Below are 11,496 nucleotides of genomic sequence, written 5' to 3'. Positions count from 1 at the left end.
GAGCAGTCAGGCTTTACACCAAAGAGGTCAACGATTGACCGTATCCTTGCTGTTCGTGTCCTCACCGAACGCAGACGAGAGTTTCGGCAGGGGCTGCTTGCAGCCTATGTTGACCTCAGTAAAGCGTTTGAGTCAGTGAATCAGGATGCCCTCTGGAGGATTCTTGATCTTCCTGGGGTGCCACCAAAACTGATCAATCTGATGTCTGAACTCCACTCTGGTACTGAGAGTGCTGTGAAGTGTGGTGGTGCCATCTCTGACTTACTTCCAGTTGTTACTGGAGTTCGTCAGGGGTGTGTACTGGCCCCCACACTTTTCAGCACTTGTAGGGACTGGATTTTAGGGAGGATGTCGGAAAGTTCAAGCTGCAGTGCATCGTTTGGGAATGTCAAGATCTCGGACCTTGATTTTGCAGATGATGCAGTCATCTTTGCGGAGACTTTAGATATCCTTTTGGGGGCCATCGAGGTGCTGAATGAGGAGTCGGAGCCACTGGGATTATGGGTTTCTTGGGTCAAAACTAAGACCCAGGCTTTCAATGACATCTTGGATGCTGCTGTCCTGTCTGTGTCTGTTTGTGGTGAGGATGTTGAGGTCGTGGAGATTCACTTACCTTGGCAGTGATATTCATGTCTCTGCTGGCTGTGAGTCAGAGGTCAACAGACGTCTGGGTCGGGCCTGCGGAGTCATGGATTCACTGGATCATGGGGTGTGGTGCTGCTGGTACCTATGCAAGAGGACGAAAGTCAGAGTCTTCAGGTCCTTGGTGCTTCCGGTCTTGCTCTCTGGATGCGAGACTTGGACTCTGACCAAGGATCTGAGATGGAGACTTAATTCCTTTGGAACCAGGTCTCTTCGGAGAATCCTTGGCTATCGCTGGTCAGATTTTGTGTCCAACGAGCGGTTGCTGAGAGAGACTCAAATGAGATTTGTTACCTGCATAGTCCGTGAGCGTCAGCTGTGGCTGTATGGACATGTGGCTCGTTTTCCTGACGCTGATCCTGCTCACCAGATTCTCTCAGCGAGGGAGTCTCATGAGTGGAGGAGGCCAATGGGCCGACCACGTGCTTCGTGGTTGCAGCAGGTTGACCAGCATATCAAGGAGATGGGGATGAGCCTGGCATCTGCCTGGGGGAAGGCTAGATGGAGGCCCCTGGAGTACCGGCGGAAAGTGGACGCAGCGACGCACTGTTCTGGCACATGCTCCCATACCTGACCTGGAATAACTTTCAAGCACTTCCTATGAACTTTCTCTAACTTTGTAATGTCTTTTATGAACAAAGGATTCCATACCATAGAAGCATATTCCAACACAGGATGCAGCACAGAGGTGTCCAGAACAGTAAGTTTGTGCTTCGAAAAAAAAAAAAAAAAACTTCAACATATTGTTGCTGGCCGGGGGTCGGCCGCCAACTGACCGCTCTGACAGAGCCGCAAGTCGAGTCGGCCAGACCAATCGCCTGGAATATAGATCACCGCCCGGATAACTCTGAGCGACGGGTCTTTGTACAAGAACCGAAATACGCCAATCGGCAGATCACGTGGGGTGGGGTCGATTGCAAATCTTCAATGTACCTAAATACCCACATGATCCAACTACCGGGGTATTCCACCCTCGACGGATCTCGTACAGAACAAACCACCGAGGTGAGCCTATCCATGCGCGATTCCGAGCGGCGTAATCGCCGAGAACCGTCGGTCCAAATGTCCCCCTATTACGGCAAACCAACGGCTTTCTAACTCCCAACACACGGAATGTTCAGTCAATGAGGGAATGGACGCAACGAGCAGGTTTACATTTACACAAGGACATTTATTATAATGAAACACGTATGCAATTAAATAAGGCAAAAGACGTATGCAATTATACAAGCAACAAAAGCACGACAAAAGAACTACAACTGTCTACTTATTATGTACAGTCATTTACACTTAACAGCAGTTCCTACTTATTAGACGGGCCCATGGACACACGGACACACACGTACACAGACACCTACACACACACGATGATGGCAAAGGCCTTTAATCACGAGCTCAAGCTCGGAGGACAGGTGAGCTGAAACTCAGAGCTTGACTCGAACCTTTCCACCTCGCGTGGTCTTCAACTTGTCCGGACCCGGGCTCCAGCGAGAGCGAGCTGGACCAATCGCCACGATCCTTCCCGAGCTCCCGCGAATCCTCCGCGCTTCTCAACACGTGCCGGTGAGACGAGGCGCCGATCCTTCCTGTCGATCCGTCGCTTCCCCGAGGATCCAACTCCAAGAAGAGGCCGACGCGTCGCACCAAGCCGGGAAACAAAATGGAGAACGAAAAGCTCCACGAACCAAGAAGAAGAGGAAGAAGCCTCCACTCGCAGCTCGAGCCGAACAACCGGCTCAAGTTCCTTCCAAAACAAAGCAGCAGCCGAAGCTCACTGAGCCAGCCGAAGCTCACTGAGCCAGCCGAAGCAAAAAGCTTCCGAAGGCCTCAAGCCAAGCAAGCCAAGCAAGACCCGACGGCTGAACGACTGCTCTCTCCGAAGCAAAAAAGCTTACTCCTCCCACGGGACTCAGCACACGAACTCTGCACATGGGACTCAGAACGGGACTCTTCACGAACTCTGCCACGGGACTCCCACGGGACTCTTTTTACGAACAAGGAAAGGGTCTCCTCTTTATCCTTTGCACCCCCTCCCCCGCACCCGGCGTGACTCATGCCCTCGTGATCCACCCCCCGCTGAACCACGGGTGGGAGGGAGTTGTTGACGTCACCGCAGGGTTCTTCTTCTTATTTGCAGAAGAGGGGGAGGGACGTCTCCATTGTTCGCTCCCTGTGGTGAATGGAAGGTCGTGACGTGTGATCACATGTTGCCCGGCTCGAGCACAGAAGAGATAAAGCTGAGGTTCGGCTCGGCCACGGGGTTTGTCCCTGGGCATTGCCGTTTTATGTCGGCGGCTCACTTGGTGCTCATTGAATGGTGAGAATACTGATTGATATATAATACTGATTTATTTTGCGGTGATTAGTTGCGCGTGTGTACCTTACTGCTTGTACTCCATGCTGCGTCTGTATCCCCTGATGTGCCCGTAGAAGCGGCTTCAATCAAATGGAATAAAGCCTAAACTCTGAAGGTTCTTCTCTCGTCTTCATTTCAATTTATTCCATTTGGTTTTCTCGGCTCTCTCAACCAACGATGGACAAGATCTACAAACCCGAGAGGTTCGACGCAGACCCAAACGCGACTGACTCAGAAATGAAATGGTCGCATTGGTTCTGTTCCTTCTCACACTATCTGACCATCATCGAAGAGGGAGCTGACAAATTGGCCGCCCTTGTGAATCATGTCTCGCCCGGCGTATACAGGCTCTTCTCGGAGTGCGACACTTACGAAGCAGCGATCGACGTGCTGCAGGCGCTCTACGTGAAGCGCAAGAACGAGGTATACATACGACATCTTCTCAACACACGCAGGCAAGCAGCCGGGGAGACAATCGATCAGTTCCTGCAAGCTCTGAATCAGCTGGGAAAAGACTGCAGCTTCCGGGCCGTAAGCGCCGAGGAACACCGAAAGGAAGCGACCCGGGAGGCATTCATCCAAGGACTTAGATCAGCCCACATACGGCAACGCTTACTAGAGAAAGCGCAACCCACTCTTGACAAGGTAGTTGATCAGGCTCGAGCGATGGATACGGCACAGCAGCAATCTGAGTCATTTGGGACACCGATGCTGCTAATGAACGCTGCTGCGATGGGAACTCAAGGAACCCCACTGGCACAGACACAGCCAGACATAGGGGATGGAGAAACACCCGAGGAGCCGGATACACAGGCCACGTCAAACTCCTCAGCAACTACTCCGGTTGGTAAATGCTTCTTTTGTGGGTACAAAAGGCACCCCCGCCAAAAATGCCCCGCCAGAGATGCCACATGCATGAACTGTGACAAGAAAGGGCATTATGCCAGGGTATGTAAATCTACTCTAAGGAGAAATAAACCCACTTCTGCAGCTCTCTACTCGCAAAATAAACTAACTGCAGCCTCCCTGGGGAATCTATCCAAGGCTATCATCAACGTACGAATTAACGGGCATATGGCTGAGGTACTGATTGATACCGGTAGCTCTGAAAGTTTCGTCAACAGCTCGCTAGTGAAGGGCAGGAAATGGAAAATCCACCCGACAGACAATACGGTATGCATGGCCGCCACATCACTACAGTCCCGCGTACGAGGGTACTGCAATGTCGAATTGGACGTAAAAGGGTACACGCATCGGGATGTAAGGGTACTGGTGCTTCGTGATTTATGCGCAGACGTAATTCTGGGTCATAATGTCCTAAAGCAGCACACGAGCGTCGAAATACCCTTTGGAGGAAGAAAACCTCATCTGATTTTAAATGCCTTGACTACCGCGGAGGTAACGTCCCCCCAGCTGTTCGCTAACCTGTCGCCGGTCTGCAAACCGATAGCGATCAAATCGCGGCGATATACCACTGCTGACATGAATTTCATCACTTCAGAAACCAAGCGATTACTGGAAGAGGGAATTATAGAACCGAGCGATTCGCCATGGCGCGTACAGGTGTTGGTAACCAGCAGTCAGAACCATAAGAAACGAATGGTTGTCGATTATTCCCAAACGGTCAATTGCTTTACCCAACTCGATGCCTACCCCCTGCCGCACATAGACGAGATGGTCGAACGCGTGGCCAATTATAAGATATTCAGCACCATCGACTTGCGAAGCGCCTATCACCAAATTCCCATCCGAGAGGAAGACAAACCTTACACCGCATTCCAGGCAGGTAGACGCCTCAACCAATTCAGGAGAATTCCATTCGGTGTCACGAATGGAGTAGCTTGCTTCCAACGGGTTATGGACGACATCATCTCAGATGAAAACCTCAAAGACACTTTTGTTTACGTGGACAATGTCACAGTGTGCGGTAGGGATCAGGGGGAACATGACATGAATCTGGACAGATTCTTGAGCATTGCTAGAAAATATAATCTGACCCTAAACTACGAGAAATGCGTATTCTCGGCAAGGTCAATTGACCTTCTCGGCTACACAATAGCCGATGGCACGATTAAGCCTGATCCTGAGTGATTGCGCCCACTTCGTGAGCTACCCCCACCTCAGGACCTGCAGACAATGCGCCGGGTGATTGGCATGTTCGCTTACTATGCGAGATGGATTTCGCAATACTCCGAGAAAATACATTCCCTAGTGCATTGCAAAAACTTTCCACCAGATGCCGCTGTTGTAACAGCTTTCCACAACCTCAAAGACAATATCAGTAATTCCGTGGTATTATCGATCGATAGCTCGGTGCCCTTCGTGGTGGAGACCGATGCTTCAGATCACGCGATAGCTGCTACGCTTAATCAGTCTGGGCGACCCGTCGCGTTCTTCTCGAGAACTCTCTCTGGAAGCGAGCAGAGACACTCGGCGATAGAGAAGGAGGCGTACGCCATCGTCGAAGCGCTGCGTAAATGGAGACATTATTTACTGGGAAACCACTTCACGCTCGTTACGGACCAACGATCCGTGGCATTCATGTTTGATGGGAAAAATAACGGGAAAATTAAGAATGAAAAAATTATGAGACGGCGAATAGACCTAGCCTGCTATAGTTACGACATTGTTTACCGGCCCGGGAGGGAAAACCCTGCTGCAGACACCTTCTCGCGGGTCTACTGCTCGGCGGCAATCAGTCGGGCTTTGCAAGACCTCCATGTGTCTCTTTGCCACCCGGGGGTAACCAGAATGGCACATTTCGTACGCAGACAGAACCTGCCCTATTCTATTGAAGATATTAAACAAATGAATGCTTCATGCCCTGTTTGTGCTGAACTAAAACCCAGATTCTATGGTTCGGCTTCTGGCAGACTGATCAAGGCCACTTCTCCCTTCGAGAGACTAAACATTGACTTCAAAGGGCCCCTGCCGACCGAGACAGACAACAGATACATATTCACTGTTGTTGATGAGTTTTCAAGGTTCCCTTTCGCGTTTCCGTGCTCGGATATGACCTCGGGCACTGTCGTGAAATGTCTGTCTGACCTCTTCGCTATGTTTGGGAAACCTTCGTACATACATTCAGACAGAGGGCCGTGTTTCATGTCGGCCGGGCTAAAACAATTCCTATTAGAGCACGGCATCGCAACTAGTCGAACGACGGGTTACAACCCACAGGGTAATGGTCAGGTGGAACGATATAATGGAGTTATTTGGAAAGCCGTAACTCTGGCATTGAAATCAAGAGGACTGGGCCCCGAGCGGTGGGAGGTTACCCTTCCCGACGCTCTGAATTCCATACGCTCTTTGCTCTACACGTCCACACCAATGCAACTCCTCACGAACGAATGTTTACTCACCAACGACGTTATGTTGACGGCCAATCGGTGCCCAGCTGGCTAACCCATCCCGGAACAGTGTTCATGAAACGCACGGTACGACAAAGCAAGTATGAACCCATGGTGGAAGAGGTCGAACTCATCGATACGAATCCAGAATACGCTCATGTCAGGCTCCGGGATGGCAGGGAGACCACTGTGTTGGTTCGTCATTTGGCTCCCTCAGGCACTCCTCCCGCAGGCACACCACCATCTGGCACACCTCCCTCTGACATCCTCTCCCCAGGTGTTCCCCCCCCAGGGACTCCACCTGAGAAGGGTGACGACGGAGCTGCCGCGTTCCACCCGAGAGCGATCGGGGAGTCATCTCCGGCACGAGTCGAGGCTCACCAAGAGGATCGGAAGCCTCCCTCAAGTGAAACCGCCATCTACTCCCGGAGAGGCCGGCGAATAATACCCCCTCGCCGACTCAATCTGTAAAGGGGATTATCGGCATCCTCGATGCTCATGCTCCTATATGCTCGTTACATAATATATCGATGCTCATTACCATGCTCCTACAACTCAAAATAATCCTCACTGCTTGGCATGTATGCTTCTGTAGTTTAGATAGTTCGCATTGCTTGAAATGTATACTCCTGTAGTGCTGGAGTAATCATGGTGCGTTAGCTGGGCCTCTAGTTACATTTTAAAGACGGGGAGAATGTGGTGAATGGAAGGTCGTGACGTGTGATCACATGTTGCCCGGCTCGAGCACAGAAGAGATAAAGCTGAGGTTCGGCTCGGCCGCGGGGTTTGTCCCTGGGGCATTGCTGTTTTATGTCGGTGGCTCACTTGGTGCTCATTGAATGGTGAGAATACTGATTGATATATAATACTGATTTATTTTGCGGTGATTAGTTGCGCGTGTGTACCTTACTGCTTGTACTCCATGCTGCGTCTGTATTTCCTGGTGTGCCCGTAGAAGCGGCTTCAATCAAATGGAATAAAGCCTAAACTCTGAAGGTTCTTCTCTCGTCTTCATTTCACTCCCGAACTATTAAATCGATCCGCAGCGCATCGAATCGATTTCAAAACATTTAAAAAATGGAAGGTGAGCTTTTTTTTTTGGTTGAGGGTTTAATGGCGCTGTCAGAGCCAGGAGGCTCTATCCACGCCACGCACCAGAATCTGATCAAAACCGCCTACAGCCATAGCACTTCAAAGGCAGATACATTTTAAAAAGGTCTCCCACATTCCTTCAGGAATTTTAATACCGCCTTACAGAGTTGAGGGGGCTTCCAGTTCATCCGCCGCAGCATCACCTGCAGGTCCAATACCCTTATCCCCATAACTTTTATACACCGTACGAGACGCTGCCTCGATTCCCCATAGAGAGGGCAATTTAGAAATAAGTGGTTTAAATCTTCAGGTTTTCTGCACACATCACAGAACCCCGTTGGGTGACATCCAATTGTATGGAGGTATGCATTGAAGCGACAGTGCCCGAGTCTTACTCTACAAAGCACGACCTGGTCCCTCCGGGAGAGCCTGGGGAGCTTAACAAGCGGAACCACCTCCGACTGCACCTTGTGAAAAAATCTCCCCTTTGTGCAGGAGTCCCACTGACATTGCCATTCTCCCACAATACGGTCCTTGACCAGACTCATGATTTCTGAAGGTCCCAAGGGGATTTGGGTGACATTGTCCATTCTGAGGGCATGCTTTGCCTCAACGTCACTGGCCTCATTCCCCCCGATGCCCACATGAGCAGGGATCCAGCACAAATCCACCACCAGACCCCTCCAGTTCATGATGTTATACAAGTGCCAAGGTTCGAGGACCAAGTCATACCTGCAGCCACCCTGTAAGGATTCCAGCACCTGTAATGCCGAAAGTGAGTCCGAGAGGATAACTGCACTAAGAGGATTGAACTCGATTATCCATTCCATAGCTAGGACGATTGCAAATAGTTCCGTGGAGAAAACTGAAAGATGATCGGTTAACCGAAAAGCCCTGACCACACGGACATCGGGGATGCATACAGTCCTTCCGAGAGAGGGTTCTTTGGACCAATCCGCATATATATGCAAAGATTGACTCCAACTTGTATTTATAAACTCGATAGCCAGGTTGCGCTTCACTACAGGATTAACTGAATCCATTTTTCCCCAGAGATCCATGCGGAGACGGAGGGGTTCGAGTGTCCAGGGGGGCCAAATGGGGACTTTATGTTGGGGGCTGACTGGAAGGGAGTCCAGCTTCATTTCCTTGGCTAACTTGACACAGGCCAGGCCAAGAGGCAAGGAAGCAGAGTTGTTGTCTAACTTCAGGTATTCCCAACAATTTTCAAATACGGATTTGCCAGGATGGCTGTCCCCAGAAGAAATGGATCTAGCCCAATATTTCATTCTCAGCATCTCCCAGTGAAGGGACAAGGGCATCTCACCTATTTCCACCAGAAGGGCAGACACTGGAGTGCGAGTAAAAGCACCTAAACATACACGAAGGGCTTTTGACTGGACAGTCTCAAGTTTTTTTCGGTTGCTCTTGGCCATATCACCGAAAGCCAGGAATCCGTAATCCAGGTGGGAACGAATTTTAGTTTTGTATATCATGAGAACACTGTCATGATGTGCTCCCCACTCTGTTCCAGAGAGACAACGTAATAAATTTATGCCTTTGGCACATTTACCTATCAGCTCCTTCACCTGCGGGGTCCAGGTGAGTCTCTTATCGAAGGTGACTCCTAAGAAAGACACCACTCGAGATGGATGGATGCAAGTGCCATTAATTACCATTGCTATATCATCCGTTTTCTTCTTACGGGAGAATATGATAAACTTGGGCTTATCAGCTGATAGTTTAAAACCCCAGTCTTCGGCCCATTTCTCCACGAGCCGGATATCGCCCTGAAGTTTTTTACTCGAAGTAGCAAGATTTTTACACCGGATCCACATAGCAATGTCGTCAGCAAACAGGAATAACTTGCGTCTCGCAGCTTCTATTGAAGAAATAAGAGTGAGATCCAGAGGGGACATCTTCCCTGAAGATGAATTTATACATGTTCCCTGTCCGTCATTTAATGTCACCATATCGAATTCATTGATCAAATCCTCAATAATATCGCCGTTCCTATCAGTGTTTTTGGAGCCCCAGAGAATATTATGGCTGTTGAAATCGCCACAGACAAGTACCACCCCCTCACACCTTCTAAAAACCTCCTGAAGACTCTTGTGCATCAATGGTTGGCAAGGATTATAGAAGTTTATAATTGTAACCCTCCCCCTTGAGCCATGGACCTTGATAAGAATACACTGCAGCTCCGTAATGTCTTCCGTTTCCGTGAAGGGAACACCAAATTTCACCATAATGCCACACCCACCCCCTTTACCTCGAGCTCTATACCTACGAATAAGGGTATACCCCGGCATATGGAATCGATAATGCTCCTTGAGCCATGTTTCTTGAAAACAAATAATATCCGGTTTAGTTAACAACTCAGAGACGTATTTTTAAATTCGGACCCGTGTGCCACGAGACTTTTAGCATTCCATTGGATTATTAACATAAATTGCATTGGGTCCTGAGACTGTTTGGCATCAGGACTGGTTTCTCTCTCTTTTTTATTGCCCGTCTTGTTAAATATCTTATTAATATCCTTGGTAGAAATACCATCCCAACCCAGATGTTTACATGCTGCTGAAGCAATATTGCTAATCTTCTCCAATCTCCTTTGCACAACAGCTGTGCAATTTACCACCTCAGTAATAAATACAATGAACCCCAATTTAGAAATGTTCAAAACCACCATGGCACTTCAATCCTCAGTTTGGCAATCCTGATCCATTGTCTCCGTCTGGCAACCAACCGAAACTGTTTGTATCTTAACCGGAGCTGGAGTTTTAGTAATCCTATTCGTTTCTTTGACTGGCAACACAACTTTGGGGACCTTGAGCACCGCCTCCGCATACAATAACTTCCCAGTGGTTTTCACTTGCTGAATCTGGGCCACTCTTTGAAATTCCAGACAGCCTCTGTAGGCTGCACTGTGCTCCCCACCGCAATCGGCACAGCACATCTTGACGCTCGTACAACTCTCATACTCATGATCCCCATTACACTTGCTGTAACGCCGTTTACCCTGAGAGGATGTTGCAGTATGACCGAATCTTTGGCATTTGTAACATCTTGAAGGGGGAGAGATATACTCCCGAACAGGAAAGGCTTGGTAGCCCAGGAACACTTTAGGGGGAAGGACCGGGATGGAGAAGGACAACACCACACATGTGGTATCGACCTTCACACCATCCCTCACCGACGTAAGACGACGGGCTTCACCTACTCCCATGTCAGCCAAATGCCTCTTGATAACCTCCATATCAATGTCCAGGTCAATCCCGTAAATTACTCCCCGGCATTCCCTTAAAGACCTGGGGATGTGAGCAAATATTCGAATATCCCCAAAAAGAGAGACTCTCAGAATCTTTTCCCGCTGGGCCACCGATTTGCACTGGATCAGAAGGTCACCCGATCGAAGTTTCCTTGCACAATGTACGTCACCAAAATCTTTTCCAATTACGGTAGCCAATTTTATAGGGTTATTGAAAATTAACGACTTGGACCCTTCCACAGCCGAAATTATAATTGGGAATTTATCCCCCGGCTCTTCTTTATCCTTAACCCCTTCCCGCACCTCCGACTCTTCACTACTTCCATCACCGGGCCTGCCCCTCTTCATGGCCGGCACTCGAGAAGTTCTAACACTTCTTGATGAGGGCGCCCAATCATCCTCACCCGGTACCCCCTCTATATACTCTCATCCCCTGGGGATCCCCAAGAGTGAAAATAAGGACCTTACCAATCAATACCAAAATACAAGTACTCAGATCCAGAGGTGATACCGAAATACCGGAAGTACTTGGAAGCACCCCCTCTCCGCCAAATCACGTCGGAAGGTGAGCTATCTCGGGAACATGCACTTATCGACATAGCTGACTAAGGGAATCTGTATGTTGTGTGCAATTGAATTCCAAATTCGTAACAATATTTAAGCATTCCAATTTTCTGGTGTGCTTTCTTGACAAGCACACCTGCATGTTTAGATGGTTTCAAGTCATTTGAAACTGGTATTTCGAGATCTCTCTGTTATTCAACCACCAAAAGATAAGTTCCATT

Source organism: Eptatretus burgeri, chromosome 18 (genome assembly GCF_056783735.1).
Source record: "Eptatretus burgeri isolate ZD-2024b chromosome 18, Ebu_testis_v1, whole genome shotgun sequence".
NCBI classification, from domain to species: Eukaryota; Metazoa; Chordata; class Myxini; order Myxiniformes; family Myxinidae; genus Eptatretus; species Eptatretus burgeri.
The sequence above is the reverse complement of the archived record's forward strand: the minus strand, read 5'-3'. Positions refer to the sequence as shown.